This window comes from Oncorhynchus clarkii, chromosome 9 (assembly GCF_045791955.1).
Source record: "Oncorhynchus clarkii lewisi isolate Uvic-CL-2024 chromosome 9, UVic_Ocla_1.0, whole genome shotgun sequence".
In the NCBI taxonomy this organism is placed as follows: Eukaryota; Metazoa; Chordata; class Actinopteri; order Salmoniformes; family Salmonidae; genus Oncorhynchus; species Oncorhynchus clarkii.
In genome coordinates, this window is record NC_092155.1 from 63,724,783 (window position 1) to 63,749,404 (window position 24,622).

Genomic DNA, 24,622 nt, shown 5'->3' on the forward strand with positions numbered 1-24,622 from the left:
TCAGTAACCTAGTAGAGAACACACACACCCGTGTCAATAGAAACAGTCAGTAACCTAGTAGAGAACACACACAGCCGTGTCAATAGAAACAGTCAGTAACCTGGTAGAGAACACACACAGCCGTGTCAATAGAAACAGTCAGTAACCTGGTAGAGAACACACACACCAGTGTCAATAGAAACAGTCAGTAACCTGGTAGAGAACACACACAGCCGTGTCAATAGAAACAGTCAGTAACCTGGTAGAGAACACACACAGCCATATCAATAGAAACAGTCAGTAACCTGATAGAGAACACACACAGCCGTGTCAATAAAAACAGTCAGTAACCTGGTAGAGAACACACACAGCAGTGTCAATAGAAACAGTCAGTAACCTAGTAGAGAACACACACATCCGTGTCAATAGAAACAGTCAGTAACCTGGTAGAGAACACACACAGCCGTGTCAATAGAAACAGTCAGTAACCTGGTAGAGAACACACACACAGCCGTGTCAATAGAAACAGTCAGTAACCTGGTAGAGAACACACACAGCCGTGTCAATAGAAACAGTCAGTAACCTGATAGAGAACACACACAGCAGTGTCAATAGAAACAGTCAGTAACCTGGTAGAGAACACACACAGCAGTGTCAATAGAAACAGTCAGTAACCTAGTAGAGAACACACACAGCCGTGTCAATAGAAAAAGTCAGTAACCTGGTAGAGAACACACACAGCCGTGTCAATAGAAACAGTCAGTAACCTGGTAGAGAACACACAGCCGTGTCAATAGAAACAGTCAGTAACCTGGTAGAGAACACACACAGCCGTATCAATAGAAACAGTCAGTAACCTGGTAGAGAACACACACACCAGTGTCAATAGAAACAGTCAGTAACCTGGTAGAGAACACACACAGCCGTATCAATAGAAACAGTCAGTAACCTGGTAGAGACGATGATACTTTATTAATCCCCAGGGGAAAGTTAGGTTGTGGAGACAACGACAACTGTCTGATTACAATGAAGACAGTACAGGTCATACATATTTTTACTATTTTCTAACACATATGGAATCATGTAGTAACCAAAAATGTGTTCAACAAATCAAAATATATTTTACATTTGAGATTCTTCAAATAGTCACCCTTTGCCTTGATGACAGCTTTGCACACTCTTGGCATTCTCTCAACCAGCTTCATGAGATAGTCACCTGGGATGCATTTCAATTAACAGGTGTGTCTTGTTAAAAGTTAATTTGTGGAATTTCTTTCCTTCTTTACGCATTTGAGCCAATCAGTTGTGTTGTGAAGAGGTACAGTGCCTTGCGAAAGTATTCGGCCCCCTTGAACTTTGCGACCTTTTGCCACATTTCAGGCTTCAAACATAAAGATATAAAACTGTATTTTTTTTGTGAAGAATCAACAACAAGTGGGACACAATCATGAAGTGGAACGACATTTATTGGATATTTCAAACTTTTTTAACAAATCAAAAACTGAAAAATTGGGCGTGCAAAATTATTCAGCCCCCTTAAGTTAATACTTTGTAGTGCCACCTTTTGCTGCGATTACAGCTGTAAGTCGCTTGGGGTATGTCTCTATCAGTTTTGCACATCGAGAGACTGACATTTTTTCCCATTCCTCCTTGCAAAACAGCTCGAGCTCAGTGAGGTTGGATGGAGAGCATTTGTGAACAGCAGTTTTCAGTTCTTTCCACAGATTCTCGATTGGATTCAGGTCTGGACTTTGACTTGGCCATTCTAACACCTGGATATGCTTATTTTTGAACCATTCCATTGTAGATTTTGCTTTATGTTTTGGATCATTGTCTTGTTGGAAGACAAATCTCCATCCCAGTCTCAGGTCTTTTGCAGACTCCATCAGGTTTTCTTCCAGAATGGTCCTGTATTTGGCTCCATCCATCTTCCCATCAATTTGAACCATCTTCCCTGTCACTGCTGAAGAAAAGCAGGCCCAAACCATGATGCTGCCACCACCATGTTTGACAGTGGGGATGGTGTGTTCAGGGTGATGAGCTGTGTTGCTTTTACGCCAAACATAACGTTTTGCATTGTTGCCAAAAAGTTCAATTTTGGTTTCATCTGACCAGAGCACCTTCTTCCACATGTTTGGTGTGTCTCCCAGGTGGCTTGTGGCAAACTTTAAACAACACTTTTTATGGATATCTTTAAGAAATGGCTTTCTTCTTGCCACTCTTCCATAAAGGCCAGATTTGTGCAATATACGACTGATTGTTGTCCTATGGACAGAGTCTCCCACCTCAGCTGTAGATCTCTGCAGTTCATCCAGAGTGATCATGGGCCAGGTCTTGGTAGATTTGCAGTGGTCTGATACTCCTTCCATTTCAATATTATCGCTTGCACAGTGCTCCTTGGGATGTTTAAAGCTTGGGAAATCTTTTTGTATCCAAATCCGGCTTTAAACTTCTTCACAACAGTATCTCGGACCTGCCTGGTGTGTTCCTTGTTTTTCATGATGCTCTCTGCGCTTTTAACGGATCTCTGAGACTATCACAGTGCAGGTGCATTTATACGGAGACTTGATTACACACAGGTGGATTGTATTTATCATCATTAGTCATTTAGGTCAATATTGGATCATTCAGAGATCCTCACTGAACTTCTGGAGAGAGTTTGCTGCACTGAAAGTAAAGGGGCTGAATAATTTTGCACGCCCAATTTTTCAGTTTTTGATTTGTTAAAAAAGTTTGAAATATCCAATAAATGTCGTTCCACTTCATGATTGTGTCCCACTTGTTGTTGATTCTTCACAAAAAAATACAGTATTATATCTTTATGTTTGAAGCCTGAAATGTGGCAAAAGGTTGCAAAGTTCAAGGGGGCCGAATACTTTCGCAAGGCACTGTAAACAGAAGATAGCCCTATTTGGTAAAATACCAAGTCCATATTGTGGCAAGAACAGCTCAAATAAGCAAAGAGAAACGACAGTCTGTTATTAACACATGAAGGTCAGTCAATCCGTAAAATTTCAAGAACTTTTAAAGTTTTTTCAAGTGCAGTCCAAAAACTATCAAGCGCTATGAGACTGCATAAATCATGCCTTCGTGGTCGAATTGCTGCAAAGAAACCACTACTAAAGGACACCAATAATAAGAAGAGACTTGCTTAGGCCAAGAAACACGAGCAATGGACATTAGACCGGTGGAAATCTGTTCTTTGGTCTGGAGTCCAAATTGGAGATTTTTGGTTCCAACCGCCGTGTCTTTGTGAGACGCTGAGTAGGTGGATGGATGATCTCCGCATGTGTAGTTCCCACCGTGAAGCATGGAGGAGGTGGTGTGGGGGTGCTTTGCTGGTGACACTGTCAGTGATTTATTTAGAATTCAAAGCACACTTAACCAGCATGGCTACCACAGCATTCTGCAGTGATACGCCATTCCATCTGGTTTGGGCTTAGTGGGACTATCATTTATTTTTCAACAGGACAATGGCCCAACACACCTCCAGGCTGTGTAAGGGCTATTTTACCAAGAAGGAGAGTTATGGAGTGCTGCATCAGATGACCTGGCCTCCACAATCCCCTGACCTCAACTCAATTGAGATGGTTAAGGATGAGTAGGACCGCAGAGGGAAGGAAAAGCAGCCAACAAGTTCTCAGCATATGTGGGAACTCCTTTAAGACTGTTGGAAAAGCATTCCAGGTGCAGCTGGTTGAGAGAATGCCATGAGTGTTGAAAGCTGTCATCAAGGCAAAGGGTGGCTATTTGGAGAATCTCAAATATAAAATATATTTGGATTTGTTTAACACTTTTTTGTCACTACATGAATCCATATGTGTTATTTCATAGTTTTGATGTCTTCACTATTATTCTACAATGTAGAAAATAGCAAAAATAAAGAAAAACAATTGAATGAGTAGGTGTTCTAAAACTTTGGACCAGCAGGTGCAACCACTCACATGCACACACACACGCACACAGAGAGAGAGAGAGAGAGAGAGAGAAAGGATAGAGATAGCCGGTCAGAAACAGTCGTTCAATGACAGCCCTGGAGGAGAGATAGGACAGTTTATACTCAGCATGTCAACACTAAATAGGGAAATGGATTCCCCACTGTAATGCAGCTCTGACCATAGCCTGGGCTCACTCTCCCTCTCTCCTTCCCCATCTCTCTCTCTCTCTTCTTATTGTCATATTTACTGCAGTGCAGTGCTGGGCTGTGCTCCCCAGAGCCCCGTGACAGAAGCCTTTATCCAGGACAGACCGGGCGAGGCGCTGCCTGGTTCTATTGGCTCTACTGGCTGTTTTATTGTTGTGTGTTGTGTACTGTGGTGCCCAGGGCCAAAACAGTACAACTCCCTCCGTGAGGAGAGGAACACTCTTTTTTTACTCCCTCCCTCCCTCCCTCGCCTTCTCTCTCGCTCTCTCTCCCTCCCTCCCTCACCTTCCCTCCCTCCCTCCCTCACCTTCTCTCTCCCTCTCTCCCTCGCTTTCTCTCTCTCTCCCTCCCTCCCTCCCTCCCTTACCTTCTCTCTCTCTCTCTCTCTCTCTCTCTCTCACTCTCCCTCCCTCCCTCACCTTCTCTCTCTCCCTCCCTCCCTCACCTTCTCTCTCTCCCTCTCTCCCTCGCCTTCTCTCTCTCCCTCCCCCTCTCTCTCTCTCTCTCTCTCCCTCCCTCCCTCACCTTCTCTCTCTCCCTCTCTCCCTCACCTTCTCTCTCTCTCTCCCTCTCTCCCTGCCTCACCTTCTCTCTCTCCCTCTCTCCCTCGCCTTCTCTCTCCTACTGTGGGAAAGTTGACCCAATTTCCCGATTTCTTTTTACCTCCTCACAGCTAACCAGACAGAACAATCTAAAGAAAGAGAGGAAGGGGGAGAAACAGCAACTCAGGAGGGTATAGATGTTGATTCATTTTGCTGTTCCCTCTCTTCCCTCTGCCCCTGGGAAGCCAGTCCTTCAGTGGCGCTGACTCTAGAGTAGAATGCAAAACTAACTCCTGGAGTTTCTCAGCCTATCTGGGGGGGGGGTGGTGAGTTATAGTTATATCAGCGGAGGCTGAGGGGAGGACGGCTCATAATAATGGCTGGAACGGGGCGAATGAAACCATGTGTTTGACACCATTCCGCTCCAGCCATTACCACGAGACTGTCCTCCCCAATTAAAGTGACAACAACCTCCTGTGAGCTGCATGTACCATTGAAAGTTATTACATGTGGAGAAACATCTCTCAACAACATAGTAGTCTGTTTATAACACAGACGGGTTGCCTCATCTTATGGGTATTCATGGGAAAAATACCCAAACATCTAAGAGTAAACCTAGCTCAATGTGTTATGAAACATAGGCCCAGACCTGGCACAGCAAAATTAAAGATGTCATTATGCCAGCATATTATCATTATTAAGTTATTAACATACACTGAGTATGACGGACTGACCAGGTGAATCCAGGTGAAAGCTATGATATCTTATTGATGTAACTTGTTAAATCCACTTCAATCAGTGTAGGTTAAAGAAGGATTTTTTAAACTTGATACCATGTAGACATGGATTGTGTGTGTGTGCTATTCAGAGGGTCAAACAATAGGTTCCTGTGTGTATCCAGAATTGTCCACCACCCAAGGACATCCAGACAACTTGACACAACTGGGGGAATCATTGGGGCGGCAGGGTTAGAGCGTGGTTAGAGCGTTGGACTAGTCACCGAAAGGTTGCAAGTTCAAATCCCCGAGCTGACAAGGTACAAATCTGTTGTTCTGCCCCTGAACAGGCAGTTAACCCACTGTTCCTAGGCCGTCATTGAAAATAAGAATTTGTTCTTAACTGACTTGCAGAGTTAAATAAAGGTCAAATAAATTGGAGTCAACATGGGCTGGCATTCCTGAGGAACACTTTTGGTTTTTAGACCAAGACTCTTGGCTCGCTCTTTAATTTATTCATAATAGAAACAAATCATTTGTATTATTTACACCCTGTATTAAGTTAATAACTTATGGGTTGCTTATTTAACAAATCTGGCCTTAATGGTACTCTTATGTCTAGACTACCACCCCTCAGAGTCTGGTTCCTCTCTAGGTTTCTTCCTAGGTTTCTGCCTTTCTAGGGAGTTTTTCCTAGCGACTGTGCTTCTACATCTGCATTGCTTGCTGTTTGGGGTTTTAGGCTGGGGTCTGTATAAGCACTTTGTTATGTCTGCTGATGTAAAAAAACACTTTATAAATATACTTGATTGATTGATTGATGTCTGTCTGTCTGTGACAGAGAATAGAAGCTCTGAGAGTGGCGAGAGGTAGGAGTCATTTTACTGTGTGACCCCCTTCCCCACACCTGTGTCCCTCCTCTTTGTCTGCCATGACCCTGGAGCTACATTCAACAGCCCTTAGCAGAGACCCTGCTGGTTGTGTGGGGGAAAGAAGCTACTGGTGTGTAACTGAAGTGTTTTGGCTACTGCCTGACACACGGATATCCAGCTTCCCTCCTGCACTGCACTGAGCCACACAGCCATCAACACACCTTCTCCTCAGCCACAGACAACCAACCAAACCATCCATACTGCTGCACTCCTCCTTCCCTCCATCTCCCTATCTCTGACATCTGGTTGATACATTTGCATGTGTCAAAACACAGCTTCATTATACTTGAGCACGGTGCGATGAAGATGAAAGATAGGTGGCCTTCTTTAATCCAGACCTGTCACCACACGGCCTAGCCACCTTCCTCCCTCTCTTCTACTTCCCTTGCACTCTCTCTCTCTCTCTGTATCTCTCTCGCTCGCTCTCTCTCTGTATCTCCCTCCCCACCACTATCTGGCCTTTAGTTTCTCTCTAACCCCCCACCTCTCTCTCTTCATCTCCCCACATCTCCTTCTTGCTCCTCTCTCTCTCCCTCCCTCTCTCAGGCCCAGTGGTGTGTGATTAATAGCTCATAAACACAGCTCTCCTAGTCTCTGATTAATGTGTACTAGAGAGTACAGAGAGGGAGAGAGGGGAGTGGAAGAGAGAGGACAGAGGAAGAGGGGGCAGAGGGAGGAGAGAGGAAGAGAGGAAAAGGGGACAGAAGGAGGGGAGAGGAAGAGGGAGGAGAGGAAGAGGGGACAGCGGGAGGGGAAAGGAAGAGGGGACAGTGGGAGGGGAGAGGAAGAGAGGACAGCGGGAAGGTAGAGGAAGAGGGGACAGCGGGAGGGGAGAGGAAGAGGGGACAGAAGCAGGGGAAAGGAAGAGGGGACAGCGGGAGGGGAGAGGAAGAGGGGACAGCGGGAGGGGAGAGGAAGAGGAGACAGCGGGATGGGAGAGGAAGAGGAGACAGCGGGATGGGAGAGAAAGAGGGGACAGTGGGGGGGAGAGGAAGAGGAGACAGCGGATGGGAGAGGGGACAGTGGGAGGGGAGAGGAGAGAGGAAGAGAGGAAGGAGGAGAGAGGAAGAGGGGACAGAGGGAGGGTAGAGGAAGAGAGGACAGAGGGAAGGTAGAGGAAGAGGGGACAGAAGGAGGGGAGAGGAAGAGGGGACAGAAGCAGGGGAAAGGAAGAGGGGACAGCGGGAAGGGAAAGGAAGAGGGGACAGCGGGAAGGGAAAGGAAGAGGGGACAGAAGGAGGGGAAGGAAGAGAGGACAGAGGGAGGGTAGAGTAAGAGAGGACAGAGGGAGGGTAGAGGAAGAGAGGACAGAGGGAGGGTAGAGGAAGAGAGGACAGAGGGAGGGTAGAGGACGAGAGGACATGGGGAGAGGAAGAGCGGACAGTGGGAAGGTAGAGGAAGAGGGGACAGCGGGATGGGTGAGGAGAGGGTACAGCGGGATGGGAGAGGAAGAGAGGACAGCGGGAAGGTAGAGGAAGAGGGGACAGCGGGAGGGGAGAAGAAGAGGGGACAGCGGGAGGGGAGAGGAAGAGGGGACAGCGGGAGGGTAGAGGAAGAGGGGACAGCGGGATGGGAGAGGAGAGGGGAAAGCGGGATGGGAGAGCAAGAGGGGACAGCGGAAAGGTAGAGGAAGAGGGGGCAGCGGGAAGGTAGAGGAAGAGGGGGCAGCGGGAAGGTAGAGGAAGAGGGGACAGCGGGAAGGTAGAGGAAGAGGGGACAGCGGGAGGGGTGAGGAAGAGGGGACAGCGGGATGGGAGAGGAGAGGGGACAGCAGGATGGGAGAGGAAGAGAGGACAGCGGGAAGGTAGAGGAAGAGGGGACAACGGGATGGGAGAGGAGAGGAAGAGGGGACAGTGGGAGGGGAGATGAAGAGGGGACAGCGGGAGGGGGGAAAGCGGGATGGGAGAGCAAGAGGGGACAGCGGGAAGGTAGAGGAAGAGGGGACAGCGGGAAGGTAGAGGAAGAGGGGACAGCGGGAGGGGTGAGGAAGAGGGGACAGCGGGATGGGAGAGGAGAGGGGACAGCAGGATGGGAGAGGAAGAGAGGACAGCGGGAAGGTAGAGGAAGAGGGGACAACGGGATGGGAGAGGAGAGGAAGAGGGGACAGTGGGAGGGGAGATGAAGAGGGGACAGCGGGAGGGGGGAAAGCGGGATGGGAGAGCAAGAGGGGACAGCGGGAGGGGAGAGGAAGAGGGGACAGCGGGATGGGAGAGGAAGAGGGGACAGCGGGATGGGAGAGGGGGAAGATACATTTGTTACATTATTCATCACCATTAATCTGAAGGTAATCTGTAGGATGTGTGAAGAGAGGTGTGTGTGTGTGTGTGTGTGTGTGTGTGTGTGTGTGTGTGTGTGTCAGCTGTTTGTTCACCTGCACCTGCCCGCAATTGCTAATAACAAATCCACAACTGCCTGACTATATGTGATAAAGTGAAAATCTGAGGTCCATACCCAACCCTAACCTGATAATATAGAAAATGTGCTGTAGGCTAGAGTAAGAGATTGGCCGAACGATTTTTTGACAGGGGGTGCAGGATTTTTTTGCCTGATTTATAATTTCTGATGTATTGTAGGTCATTTGTTTGTCAACTCTATAATCAGATATAGCTTCTCTTCTGTCATTATATGTTGCCCTAGAAGACTAAATAAACCCTCACTCAACAGAAGAAAAAAACCTGGAAAGATTTTCTGTGCAAAATGTCCAAATGTCCAAACAGTTTGACCAGTTGTAAAGAAATGGAAAGCAGTGAAAACGAAAACGTGTTTTGGATAAGATTTCAGTTTGGCTTAGATGCATTTTTTGTGTGTTTGGAATACTAGCAGCTTTTATGATGCTGATAAAGTTAGCATCTGTTCCAGAGTCAACATTTTGCCTACATTTGGTGTATCATTTTATTGCAAGAAATGCTTAATTCGGCAGGAGTTAATATTAAGGCTACATAAGAGGTTATAGACCTACAGTCAGTGTCCAGATTTCAGTTTCCATTTAACCCATCTGAATTGTTACAGATGACATTCATATTCTGACTATCTCTGAAACTCAATTAGATAATACCTTTGATGATACAGTGGTAGCAATACATGGTTATAACATCTACCGAAAATACAGAAATGCCAAATGGGGGCCAGTGTTGCTGTCTATATTCGGATCCTCATTTCTGTAACGCTTAGAAAAGATCTAATGTTAAATACTGTTGAAGTAATTTGGAAAAAGGTTCATCTGCCTCACATGAAGCCCATTATTGTGGGAAGCTGCTATAGACCACCAAGTGATAACAGTCAGTATCTGGATAATATGTGTGAAATGCTTGATATTGTATGTGATATCAACAACAATATTTTCTGGGTGATTTAAATGTTGACTGGCTCTCATCAAGCAGCACACTCAAGAAAAAAAGTATAATTGTAATCAGTGCCTGCAACCTGATTCAGGTTGTCAATCAACCTATCAGGGTAGTTACAAACAGCACATTAATGAAATCATCAACATGTACTGATCATATCTTTGCTCATGCTGCAAAAATTTGCTTCAAAACAGTATCCAAATACATAGAATATAGTGATCACAATATAACAGCCATATCTAGGAAAACCAAAGTTCCAAAGGCTGGGCCTAAAATAGTGTATATATAAGAGGTCATTACAAGAAGTTTTGTAGTGATTCTTATGTTGATGATGTAAAGAATATTTGCTGGTCTGTGGTGTGTAATGAGGAGCAACCAGACACTGCACTTGACACATTTATGAAAATGCTTCCAGTTTTCCAGTTACTAATAAGCATGCACCCATTAAGAAAACGACTGTAAAAACTGTTAAATCCCCTTGGATTAATGAAGAATTGAACAATTTTATGGCTGAGAGGGATGAGGCAAAAGGTATGGCAAATAAGTCTGGCAGCCCAACTGATTGGAAAACATACTGCAAATTGAGAAATCATGTAACTAAACTAAATAAAAATAAACAATACTATGAAAAAAAAATATATATATAAAGAATGATAGTAAAATGCTTTGGAGCACCTTAAATGACATGTGGGCAAAAAGGCAAACTCAGCTCCAACATTCATTGAATCTGATGTCTTATTCATCACAAAACCCACTGATATTGCCAACTGCTTTAATGATTTTTTCATTGGCATGATTAGTAAACTTAGCCATGACATGCCAGGAACAAACACTGACACTACACATCCAAGTACAGTGAGGCAAACAGGTATTTAGTCAGCCACCAATTGTGCAAGTTCTCCCACTTAAAAAGATGAGAGGCCTGAATTTTTCATCATAGGTACACTTCAACTATGACAGACAAAATGAGAGAAACAATTTCAGAAAATCACATTGTAGGATTTTTTATGAATTTATTTGCAAATTATGGTGGAAAATAAGTATTTGGTCACGATTTCTGGCTCTCACAGACCTGTAACTTCCGATTGCATTGAGGAGTACACCACATCAGTCACTGGCTTTATCAAAAAGTGCATAGAGGACGTCGTCCCCATACATACATACCCCAACCAGAAGCCATGGATTACAGGCAACATTCGCACTGAGTTAAAGAGTAGAGCTGCTGCTTTCAACTTGTGGGACCTACAAGAAATCCTGCTATGCCCTGCGACGAACCATGAAACAGGCAAAGCGTCAATACAGGGCTAAGATTGAATCATACTACACCGGCTCCAACACTCGTCTTATGTGGCAGGGCTTGCAAACTAATACAGACTACAAAGGGAAGCATAGCTGCGAGCTGCCCAGTGACACGAGCCTACCAGACGAGCTAAATCACTTCTATGCTCGCTTCGAGGTAAGCAACACTGAGGCATGCATGAGAGCATCAGCTGTTCCGGATGACTGTGTGATCACGCTCTCCGTAACCGACGTGAGTAAAACATACACAAGGCTGCGGGGCCAGATGGATGACCAGGACGTGTGCAAAAGGAACACTTATGTGAGAATGCTATTCATTGACTACAGCTCAGTGTTCAACACCATAGTACCCTCAAAGCTCATCACTAAGCTAAGGATCCTGGGACTAAACCCCTCCCTCTGCAACTGGATCCTGGACTTCCTGACGGGCCGCCCGCAGGTGGTGAGGGTAGGTAGCAACACATCTGCCACACTGATCCTCAACTCTGGAGCTCCCCAAGGATGTGTGCTCAGTCCCCTCCTGTACTCCCTGTTCACCCACGACTGCATGGCCAGGCACGACTCCAACCTCCAAAAGGTTCTACAGCTGCAACATCGAGAGCATCCTGACTGGTTGCATCACTGCCTGGTACGGCAATTGCTCGGCCTCTGACCGCAAGGCACTACAAAGGGTAGTGCGTATGGCCAAGTACATCACTGGGGCAAAGCTGCCTGCCATCCAGGACCTCGACACCAGGCGGTGTCAGAGGAAGTCCCTAAAAATTGTCAAAGACCCCAGCCACCCCAGTCAAAGACTGTTCTCTCTACTACTGCATGGCAAGCGGTACCGGAGTGCCAAGTCTAGGACAAAAAGGCTTCTCAACAGTTTTTACCCCCAAGCCATAAGACTCCTTCCTGAACAGGTAATCAAATGGCTACCCGGACTATTTGCATTGTGAGCCCCCCAACCCCTCTTTTACGCTGCTGCTACTCTCTGTTTAACATATATGCATAGTCACTATAACTATACACTCATGTACATACTACCTCCATCAGACTGACTAACCGGTGTCTGTATGTAGCCTCGCTACTTTTATAGCCTCGCTACTGTATATAGCCTGTCTTTTTACTGTTGTTTTTATTTCTTTACCTACCTATTGTTCACCTAATACCTTTTTTGAACAATTGGTTAGAGCCTGTAAGCATTTCACTGTAAGGTCTACTACACCTGTTGTATTCGGCGCACATGACAAATAAACTTTGATTTGATTAGATGTCTCCCATGACCATAATGACAACAACAAGCTAACAAAACACCTGTTGATATGGGAGCACAGCTGCATGCTGGCAGGATGCAGACACATTAGTTTATTAACTTTCATCATGGTCTAACACACTTTTACATTTTAGCCATACATAACTCCACATACCCCAAAGCAAAGTCAGGGTTCTACCTACAGTCAACCTCATCCATACTCCACAGCACAGTCAGGGTTCTACCTACAGTCAACCTCATCCATACTCCACAGCAGTCAGGGTTCTACCTACAGTCAACCTCATCCATACTCCACAGCACAGTCAGGGTTCTACAAACAGTCAACCTCATCCATATTCCACAGCACAGTCTGGGTTCTACCTACAGTCAACCTCATCCATACTCCACAGCACAGTCAGGGTTCTACCTACAGTCCACCTCATCCATACTCCACAGCACAGTCAGGGTTGTACATACAGTCCACCTCATCCATACGCCATAGCACAGTCAGGGATCTACCTACAGTCCACCTCATCCATACTCCACAGCACAGTCAGGGTTCTACCTACAGTCCACCTCATCCACACTCCACAGCAGTCAGGGTTCTACCTACAGCCAACCTCATCTGTACTCCATAGCACAGTCAGGGTTCTACCTACAGTCCACCTCATCCACACTCCACAGCAGTCAGGGTTCTACCTACAGTCAACCTCATCCATACTCCACAGCACAGTCAGGGATCTACCTACAATCAACCTCATCCGTACTCCACAGCACAGTCAGGGTTCTACCTACAGTCAACCTCATCCACACTCCACAGCAGTCAGGGTTCTACCTACCGTCAACCTCATCCATACTCCACAGCACAGTCAGGGTTCTACCTACAGTCAATCTCATCCATACTCCACAGCACAGTCAGGGTTCTACCTACAATCAACCTCATCCGTACTCCACAGCATAGTCAGGGTTCTACCTAGAGTCAACCTCATCCATACTCCACAGCACAGTCAGGGTTCTACCTAGAGTCAACCTCATCCATACTCCACAGCACAGTCAGGGTTCTACCTACAGTCAACCTCATCCATACTCCACAGCACAGTCAGGGTTCTACCTACAGTCAATCTCATCCATACTCCACACCTCATCCATACTCCACAGCACAGTCAGGGTTCTACCTAGAGTCAACCTCATCCATACTCCACAGCACAGTCAGGGTTCTACCTACAGTCAACCTCATCCATACTCCACAGCACAGTCAGGGTTCTACCTACAGTCAACCTCATCCATACTCCACAGCACAGTCAGGGTTCTACCAACAATCAACCTCATCCGTACTCCAGAGCACAGTCAGGGTTCCACCTACAGTCAACCTCATCCACACTCCACAGTCAGGGTTCAGGGTTCTACCTACAGTCAACCTCATCCATACTCCACAGCACAGTCAGTACTGGTCTAAAGTCAGGGTTCTACCTACAGTCAACCTCATCCACACTCCACAGCAGTACAGTATGGTCTAAAGTCAGGGTTCTACCTACAGTTACCTCATCCACACTCCACAGCAGTACAGTATGGTCTAAACTCAGGGTTCTACCTCCATTTAACCTCATCCACACTCCACAGCAGTACAGTTTGGTCTAAAGTCAGGGTTGTACCTACAGTCAACCTCATCCACACTCCACAGCACAATCAGGGTTCTACCTACAGTCAACCTCATCCACACTCCACAGCAGTACAGTATGGTCTAAAGTCAGGGTTCTACCTACAGTCAACCTCATCCACACTCCACAGCAGTACAGTATGGTCTAAAGTCAGGGTTCTACCTACAGCCAACCTCATCTGTACTCCATAGCACAGTCAGGGTTCTACCTACAGTCCACCTCATCCACACTCCACAGCAGTCAGGGTTCTACCTACAGTCAACCTCATCCATACTCCACAGCACAGTCAGGGTACTACCTACAATCAACCTCATCCGTACTCCACAGCACAGTCAGGGTTCTACCTACAGTCAACCTCATCCACACTCCACAGCAGTCAGGGTTCTACCTACCGTCAACCTCATCCATACTCCACAGCACAGTCAGGGTTCTACCTATAGTCAACCTCATCCATACTCCACAGCACAGTCAGGGTTCTACCTACAATCAACCTCATCCGTACAACCCAGCACAGTCAGGGTTCTACCTAGAGTCAACCTCATCCATACTCCACAGCACAGTCAGGGTTCTACCTAGAGTCAACCTCATCCATACTCCACAGCACAGTCAGGGTTCTACCTACAGTCAACCTCATCCATACTCCACAGCACAGTCAGGGTTCTACCTACAGTCAACCTCATCTATACTCCACAGCACAGTCAGGGTTCTACCAACAATCAACCTCATCCGTACTCCAGAGCACAGTCAGGATTCTACCTACAGTCAACCTCATCCACACTCCACAGCAGTACAGTATGGTCTAAAGTCAGGGTTCTACCTACAGTCAACCTCATCCACACTCCACAGCAGTACAGTATGGTCTAAAGTCAGGGTTCTACCTACAGTTACCTCATCCACACTCCACAGCAGTACAGTATGGTCTAAACTCAGGGTTCTACCTCCATTTAACCTCATCCACACTCCACAGCAGTACAGTTTGGTCTAAAGTCAGGGTTCTACCTACAGTCAACCTCATCCACACTCCACAGCACAATCAGGGTTCTACCTACAGTCAACCTCATCCACACTCCACAGCAGTACAGTATGGTCTAAAGTCAGGGTTCTACCTACAGTCAACCTCATCCACACTCCACAGCAGTACAGTATGGTCTAAAGTCAGGGTTCTACCTACAGTCAACCTCATCCATACTCCACAGCACAGTCAGGGTTCTACCTAAAGTCAACCTCATCCACACTCCACATGCAGTACAGTATGGTCTAAAGTCAGGGTTCTACCTACAATCAAACTCATCCACACTCCACAGCAGTACAGTATGGTCTAAAGTCAGGGTTCTACCTACAGTCAACCTCATCCACACTCCACAGCAGTACAGTAGTATGGTCTAAAGTCAGGGTTCTACCTACAGTCAACCTCATCCACACTCCACAGCAGTACAGTTTGGTCTAAAGTCAGGGTTCTACCTACAGTCAACCTCATCCACACTCCACAGCAGTATAGTATGGTCTAAAGTCAGGGTTCTACCTACAGTCAACCTCATCCACACCCCACAGCAGTACAGGATGGTCTAAAGTCAGGGTTCTACCTACAGTCAATCTCATCCAAACTCCACAGCAGTACAGTATGGTCTAAAGTCGGGGTTCTACCTAGAGCCAACCTCATCCACACTCCACAGCAGTACAGGATGGTCTAAAGTCAGGGTTCTACCTACAGTCAACCTCATCCAAACTCCACAGCAGTACAGTATGGTCTAAAGTCGGGGTTCTACCTACAGTCAACCTCATCCACACTCCACAGCAGTACAGTATGGTCTAAAGTCAGGGTTCTATCTACAGTCAACCTCGCCCACACTCCACAGCAGTACAGTATGGTCTAAAGTCAGGGTTCTACCTACAGTCAACCTCATCCACACTCCACAGCAGTACAGTATGGTATAAAGTCAGAGATCTACCTACAGTCCACCTCATCCACACTCCACAGCAGTACAGTATGGTCTAAAGTCAGGGTTCTACCTACAGTCAACCTCATCCACACTCCACAGCAGTCAGGGTTCTACCTAAAGTCAACCTCATCCACACTCCACAGCAGTACATTATGGTCTAAAGTCAGGGTTCTACCTACAGTCAACCTCATCCACACTCCACAGCAGTACAGTATGGTCTAAAGTCAGGGTTCTACCTACAGTCAACCTCATCCACACTCCACAGCACAATCAGGGTTCTACCTACAGTCAACCTCATCCACACTCCACAGCAGTACAGTATGGTCTAAAGTCAGGGTTCTACCTACAGTCAACCTCATCCACACTCCACAGCAGTACAGTATGGTCTAAAGTCAGGGTTCTACCTACAGTCAACCTCATCCATACTCCACAGCACAGTCAGGGTTCTACCTAAAGTCAACCTCATCCACACTCCACATGCAGTACAGTATGGTCTAAAGTCAGGGTTCTACCTACAATCAAACTCATCCACACTCCACAGCAGTACAGTATGGTCTAAAGTCAGGGTTCTACCTACAGTCAACCTCATCCACACTCCACAGCAGTACAGTAGTATGGTCTAAAGTCAGGGTTCTACCTACAGTCAACCTCATCCACACTCCACAGCAGTACAGTTTGGTCTAAAGTCAGGGTTCTACCTACAGTCAACCTCATCCACACTCCACAGCAGTATAGTATGGTCTAAAGTCAGGGTTCTACCTACAGTCAACCTCATCCACACCCCACAGCAGTACAGGATGGTCTAAAGTCAGGGTTCTACCTACAGTCAATCTCATCCAAACTCCACAGCAGTACAGTATGGTCTAAAGTCGGGGTTCTACCTAGAGCCAACCTCATCCACACTCCACAGCAGTACAGGATGGTCTAAAGTCAGGGTTCTACCTACAGTCAACCTCATCCAAACTCCACAGCAGTACAGTATGGTCTAAAGTCGGGGTTCTACCTACAGTCAACCTCATCCACACTCCACAGCAGTACAGTATGGTCTAAAGTCAGGGTTCTATCTACAGTCAACCTCGCCCACACTCCACAGCAGTACAGTATGGTCTAAAGTCAGGGTTCTACCTACAGTCAACCTCATCCACACTCCACAGCAGTACAGTATGGTATAAAGTCAGAGATCTACCTACAGTCCACCTCATCCACACTCCACAGCAGTACAGTATGGTCTAAAGTCAGGGTTCTACCTACAGTCAACCTCATCCACACTCCACAGCAGTCAGGGTTCTACCTAAAGTCAACCTCATCCACACTCCACAGCAGTACATTATGGTCTAAAGTCAGGGTTCTACCTACAGTCAACCTCATCCACACTCCACAGCAGTACAGTATGGTCTAAAGTCAGGGTTCTACCTACAGTCAACCTCATCCACACTCTACAACAGTACAGTAGTATGGTCTAAAGTCAGGGTTCTACCTACAGTCAACCTCATCCACACTCCAGAGCAGTCAGGGTTCTACCTACAGTCAACCTCATCCACACTACACAGCAGAACAGTATGGTCTAAAGTCAGGGTTCTACCTACAGTCAACCTCATCCACACTCCACAGCAGTACAGTATGGTCTAAAGTCAGGGTTCTACCTACAGTCAACCTCATCCACACTCCACAGCAGTACAGTATGGTCTAAAGTCAGGGTTCTACCTACAGTCAACCTCATCCACACTCCAGAGCAGTCAGGGTTCTACCTACAGTCAACCTCATCCACACTACATAGCAGAACAGTATGGTCTAAAGTCAGGGTTCTACCTACAGTCAACCTCATCCACACTCCACAGCAGTACAGTATGGTCTAAAGTCAGGGTTCTATCTACAGTCAACCTCATCCACACTCCACAGTAGTACAGTATCGTCTAAAGTCAGGGTTCTATCTACAGTCAACCTCATCCACACTCCACAGCAGTACAGTATGGTCTAAAGTCAGGGTTCTACCTACAGTCAATCTCATCCACACTCCACAGCAGAACAATCAGGGGTCTACCTACAGTCAACCTCATCCACACTCCACAGCAGTCCAATATGGTCTAAAGTCAGGGTTCTACCTACAGTCAACCTCATCCACACTCCACAGCAGTACAGTAGTATGGTCTAAAGTCAGGGTTCTACCTACAGTCCACCTAATCCACACTCCACAGCAGTCAGGGTTCTACCTACAGTCAACCTCATCCACACTCCACAGCAGTACAGTATGGTCTAGATTCAGGGTTCTACCTACAGTCAACCTCACACAGCAGTACAGTATGGTCTAAAGTCAGGGTTCTACCTACTGTCAACCTCACACAGCAGTACAGTATGGTCTAAAGTCCGGGTTCTACCTACAGTCAACCTCACACAGCAGTACAGTATGGTCTAAAGTCAGGCTTCTACCTACAGTCAACCTCACACAGCAGTACAGTATGGTCTAAAGTCAGGGTTCTACCTACAGTCAACCTCACACAGCAGTACAGTATGGTCTAAAGTCAGGGTTCTACCTACAGTCAACCTCACACAGCAGTACAGAATGGTCTAAAGTCAGGGTTCTACCTACAGTCAACCTCATCCACACTCCACAGCAGTACAGTATGGTCTAAAGTCAGGGTTCTACCTAGAGTCAACCTCATCCACACTCCACAGCAGTACAGGATGGTCTAAAGTCAGGGTTCTACCTACAGTCAACCTCATCCAAACTCCACAGCAGTACAGTATGGTCTAAAGTCGGGGTTCTACCTACAGTCAACCTCATCCACACTCCACAGTAGTACAGTATGGTCTAAAGTCAGGGTTCTATCTACAGTCAACCTCATCCACACTCCACAGCAGTACAGTATGGTCTAAAGTCAGGGTTCTACTTACAGTCAACCTCATCCACACTCCACAGCAGTACAGTATGGAATAAAGTCAGGGTTCTACCTACAGTCAACCTCATCCACACTCCACAGCAGTCAGGGTTCTACCTAAAGTCAACCTCATCCACACTCCACAGCAGTACAGTATGGTCTAAAGTCAGGGTTCTACCTACAGTCAGCCTCATCCACACTCCACAGCAGTACAGTATGGTCTAAAGTCAGGGTTCTACCTACAGTCAACCTCATCCACACTCTACAACAGTACAGCAGTATGGTCTAAAGTCAGGGTTCTACCTACAGTCAACCTCATCCACACTCCACAGCAGTACAGTATGGTATAAAGTCAGAGATCTACCTACAGTCCACCTCATCCACACTCCACAGCAGTACAGTATGGTCTAAAGTCAGGGTTCTACCTACAGTCAACCTCATCCACACTCCACAGCAGTCAGGGTTCTACCTAAAGTCAACCTCATCCACACTCCACAGCAGTACATTATGGTCTAAAGTCAGGGTTCTACCTACAGTCAACCTCATCCACACTCCACAGCAGTACAGTATGGTCTAAAGTCAGGGTTCTACCTACAGTCAACCTCATCCACACTCTACAACAGTACAGTAGTATGGTCTAAAGTCAGGGTTCTACCTACAGTCAACCTCATCCACACTCCAGAGCAGTCAGGGTTCTACCTACAGTCAACCTCATCCACACTACACAGCAGAACAGTATGGTCTAAAGTCAGGGTTCTACCTACAGTCAACCTCATCCACACTCCACAGCAGTACAGTATGGTCTAAAGTCAGGGTTCTACCTACAGTCAACCTCATCCACACTCCACAGCAGTACAGTATGGTCTAAAGTCAGGGTTCTACCTACAGTCAACCTCATCCACACTCCAGAGCAGTCAGGGTTCTACCTACAGTCAACCTCATCCACACTACATAGCAGAACAGTATGGTCTAAAGTCAGGGTTCTACCTACAGTCAACCTCATCCACACTCAACAGCAGTACAGTATGGTCTAAAGTCAGGGTTCTACCTACAGTCAACCTCATCCACACTCCACAGCAGTACAGTATGGTCTAAAGTCAGGGTTCTATCTACAGTCAACCTCATCCACACTCCACAGTAGTACAGTATCGTCTAAAGTCAGGGTTCTATCTACAGTCAACCTCATCCACACTCCACAGCAGTACAGTATGGTCTAAAGTCAGGGTTCTACCTACAGTCAATCTCATCCACACTCCACAGCAGAACAATCAGGGGTCTACCTACAGTCAACCTCATCCACACTCCACAGCAGTCCAATATGGTCTAAAGTCAGGGTTCTACCTACAGTCAACCTCATCCACACTCCACAGCAGTACAGTATGGTCTAAAGTCAGGGTTCTACCTACAGTCAACCTCATCCACACTCCACAGCAGTACAGTATGGTCTAAAGTCAGGGTTCTACCTACAGTCAACCTCATCCACACTCCACAGCAGTACAGTAGTATGGTCTAAAGTCAGGGGTCTACCTACAGTCCACCTAATCCACACTCCACAGCAGTCAGGGTTCTACCTACAGTCAACCTCATCCACACTCCACAGCAGTACAGTATGGTCTAGATTCAGGGTTCTACCTACAGTCAACCTCACACAGCAGTACAGTATGGTCTAAAGTCAGGGTTCTACCTACTGTCAACCTCACACAGCAGTACAGTATGGTCTAAAGTCCGGGTTCTACCTACAGTCAACCTCACACAGCAGTACAGTATGGTCTAAAGTCAGGCTTCTACCTACAGTCAACCTCACACAGCAGTACAGTATGGTCTAAAGTCAGGGTTCTACCTACAGTCAACCTCACACAGCAGTACAGTATGGTCTAAAGTCAGGGTTCTACCTACAGTCAACCTCACACAGCAGTACAGAATGGTCTAAAGTCAGGGTTCTACCTACAGTCAACCTCATCCACACTCCACAGCAGTACAGTATGGTCTAAAGTCAGGGTTCTACCTACAGTCAACCTCATCCACACTCCACAGCAGTCAGGGTTCTACCTAGAGTCAACCTCATCCACACTCCACAGCAGTACAGGATGGTCTAAAGTCAGGGTTCTACCTACAGTCAACCTCATCCAAACTCCACAGCAGTACAGTATGGTCTAAAGTCGGGGTTCTACCTACAGTCAACCTCATCCACACTCCACAGTAGTACAGTATGGTCTAAAGTCAGGGTTCTATCTACAGTCAACCTCATCCACACTCCACAGCAGTACAGTATGGTCTAAAATCAGGGTTCTACTTACAGTCAACCTCATCCACACTCCACAGCAGTACAGTATGGAATAAAGTCAGGGTTCTACCTACAGTCAACCTCATCCACACTCCACAGCAGTCAGGGTTCTACCTAAAGTCAACCTCATCCACACTCCACAGCAGTACAGTATGGTCTAAAGTCAGGGTTCTACCTACAGTCAACCTCATCCACACTCCACAGCAGTACAGTATGGTCTAAAGTCAGGGTTCTACCTACAGTCAACCTCATCCACACTCTACAACAGTACAGCAGTATGGTCTAAAGTCAGGGTTCTACATACAGTCAACCTCATCCACACTCCAGAGCAGTCAGGGTTCTACCTACAGTCAACCTCATCCACACTACACAGCAGAACAGTATGGTCTAAAGTCAGGGTTCTACCTACAGTCAACCTCATCCACACTCCACAGCAGTACAGTATGGTCTAAAGTCAGGGTTCTACCTACAGTCAACCTCATCCACACTCCACAGCAGTACAGTATGGTCTAAAGTCAGGGTTCTACCTACAGTCAACCTCATCCACACTCCAGAGCAGTCAGGGTTCTACCTACAGTCAACCTCATCCACACTACATAGCAGAACAGTATGGTCTAAAGTCAGGGTTCTACCTACAGTCAACCTCATCCACACTCAACAGCAGTACAGTATGGTCTAAAGTCAGGGTTCTACCTACAGTCAACCTCATCCACACTCCACAGCAGTACAGTATGGTCTAAAGTCAGGGTTCTATCTACAGTCAACCTCATCCACACTCCACAGTAGTACAGTATGGTCTAAAGTCAGGGTTCTATCTACAGTCAACCTCATCCACACTCCACAGCAGTACAGTATGGTCTAAAGTCAGGGTTCTACCTACAGTCAATCTCATCCACACTCCACAGCAGAACAATCAGGGGTCTACCTACAGTCAACCTCATCCACACTCCACAGCAGTCCAGTATGGTCTAAAGTCAGGGTTCTACCTACAGTCAACCTCATCCACACTCCACAGCAGTACAGTATGGTCTAAAGTCAGGGTTCTACCTACAGTCAACCTCATCCACACTCCACAGCAGTACAGTATGGTCTAAAGTCAGGGTTCTACCTACAGTCAACCTCATCCACACTCCACAGCAGTACAGTAGTATGGTCTAAAGTCAGGGTTCTACCTACAGTCCACCTAATCCACACTCCACAGCAGTCAGGGTTCTACCTACAGTCAACCTCATCCACACTCCACAGCAGTACAGTATGGTCTAGATTCAGGGTTCTACCTACAGTCAACCTCACACAGCAGTACAGTATGGTCTAAAGTCAGGGTTCTACCTACTGTCAACCTCACACAGCAGTACAGTATGGTCTAAAGTCCGGGTTCTACCTACAGTCAACCTCACACAGCAGTACAGTATGGTCTAAAGTCAGGCTTCTACCTACAGTCAACCTCACACAGCAGTACAGTATGGTCTAAAGTCAGGGTTCTACCTACAGTCAACCTCACACAGCAGTACAGTATGGTCTAAAGTCAGGGTTCTACCTACAGTCAACCTCATCCACACTCCACAGCAGTACAGTATGGTCTAAAGTCAGGGTTCTATCTACAGTCAACCTCATCCGCACTCCACAGTAGTACAGTATGTTCTAAAGTCAGGGTTCTATCTACAGTCAACCTCATCCACAATCTACAGCAGTACAGTATGGTCTAAAGTCAGGGTTCTACCTACAGTCAACCTCATCCACACTCCACAGCAGTACAATCAGGGGTCTACCTACAGTCAACCTCATCCACACTCTACAGCAGTCCAGTATGGTCTAAAGTCAGGGTTCTACCTACAATCAACCTCATCCACACTCCACAGCAGTACAGTATGGTCTAAAGTCAGGGTTCTACCTACAGTCAACCTAATCCACACTCCACAGCAGTACAGTATGGTCTAAAGTCAGGGTTCTACCTACAGTCAACCTCATCCACACTCCACAGCAGTACAGTAGTATGGTCTAAAGTCAGGGTTCTACCTACAGTCAACCTCATCCACACTCCACAGCAGTCAGGGTTCTACCTACAGTCAACCTCATCCACACTCCACAGCAGTACAGTATGGTCTAAATTCAGGGTTCTACCTACAGTCAACCTCACACAGCAATGCAGTATGGTCTAAAGTCAGGGTTCTATCTACTGTCAACCTCACACAGCAGTACAGTATGGTCTAAAGTCCGGGTTCTACCTACAGTCAACCTCACACAGCAGTACAGTAGTATGGTCTAAAGTCAGGGTTCTACCTACAGTCAACCTCACACAGCAGTACAGTAGTATGGTCTAAAGTCATGGTTCTACCTACAGTCAACCTCACACAGCAGTACAGTAGTATGGTCTAATGACAGGGTTCTACCTACAGTCAACCTCACACAGCAGTACAGTAGTATGGTCTAAAGTCAGGGTTCTACCTACAGTCAACCTCACACAGCAGTACAGTAGTATGGTCTAAAGTCAGGGTTCTACCTACAGTCAACCTCATCCAAACTCCACAGCAGTACAGTATGGTCTAAAGTCAGGGTTCTACCTACAGTCAACCTCATCCACACTCCACAGCAGTACAGTATGGAATAAAGCCAGGGTTCTACCTACAGTCAACCTCATCCACACTCCACAGCAGTCAGGGTTCTACCTAAAGTCAACCTCATCCACAGCAGTACAGTATGGTCTAAAGTCAGGGTTCTACCTACAGTCAACCTCATCCACACTCCACAGCAGTACAGTATGGTCTAAAGTCAGGGTTCTACCTACAGTCAACCTCATCCACACTCTACAACAGTACAGTAGTATGGTCTAAAGTCAGGGTTCTACCTACAGTCAACCTCATCCACACTCCAGAGCAGTCTACCTACAGTCAACCTCATCCACACTACACAGCAGAACAGTATGGTCTAAAGTCAGGGTTCTACCTACAGTCAACCTCATCCACACTCCACAGCAGTACAGTATGGTCTAAAGTCAGGGTTCTACCTACAGTCAACCTCATCCACACTCCACAGCAGTACAGTATGGTCTAAAGTCAGGGTTCTACCTACAGTCAACCTCATCCACACTCCAGAGCAGTCAGGGTTCTACCTACAGTCAACCTCATCCACACTACATAGCAGAACAGTATGGTCTAAAGTCAGGGTTCTACCTACAGTCAACCTCATCCACACTCAACAGCAGTACAGTATAGTCTAAAGTCAGGGTTCTACCTACAGTCAACCTCATCCACACTCCACAGCAGTACAGTATGGTCTAAAGTCAGGGTTCTATCTACAGTCAACCTCATCCACACTCCACAGTAGTACAGTATGGTCTAAAGTCAGGGTTCTACCTACAGTCAACCTCATCCACACTCCACAGCAGTACAATCAGGGGTCTACCTACAGTCAACCTCATCCACACTCTACAGCAGTCCAGTATGGTCTAAAGTCAGGGTTCTACCTACAATCAACCTCATCCACACTCCACAGCAGTACAGTATGGTCTAAAGTCAGGGTTCTACCTACAGTCAACCTAATCCACACTCCACAGCAGTACAGTATGGTCTAAAGTCAGGGTTCTACCTACAGTCAACCTCATCCACACTCCACAGCAGTACAGTAGTATGGTCTAAAGTCAGGGTTCTACCTACAGTCAACCTCATCCACACTCC

At 46.6% G+C, this 24,622-nt stretch overlaps 1 protein-coding gene across 2 annotated transcripts in view; it reads right to left on the reverse strand.

The window, feature by feature from the left end:
* Positions 1–24,622, reverse strand: part of LOC139416725 (membrane associated guanylate kinase, WW and PDZ domain containing 3a) — a 275,221-nt gene that overhangs the window by 67,036 nt on the left and 183,563 nt on the right. The window lies entirely within an intron of this gene.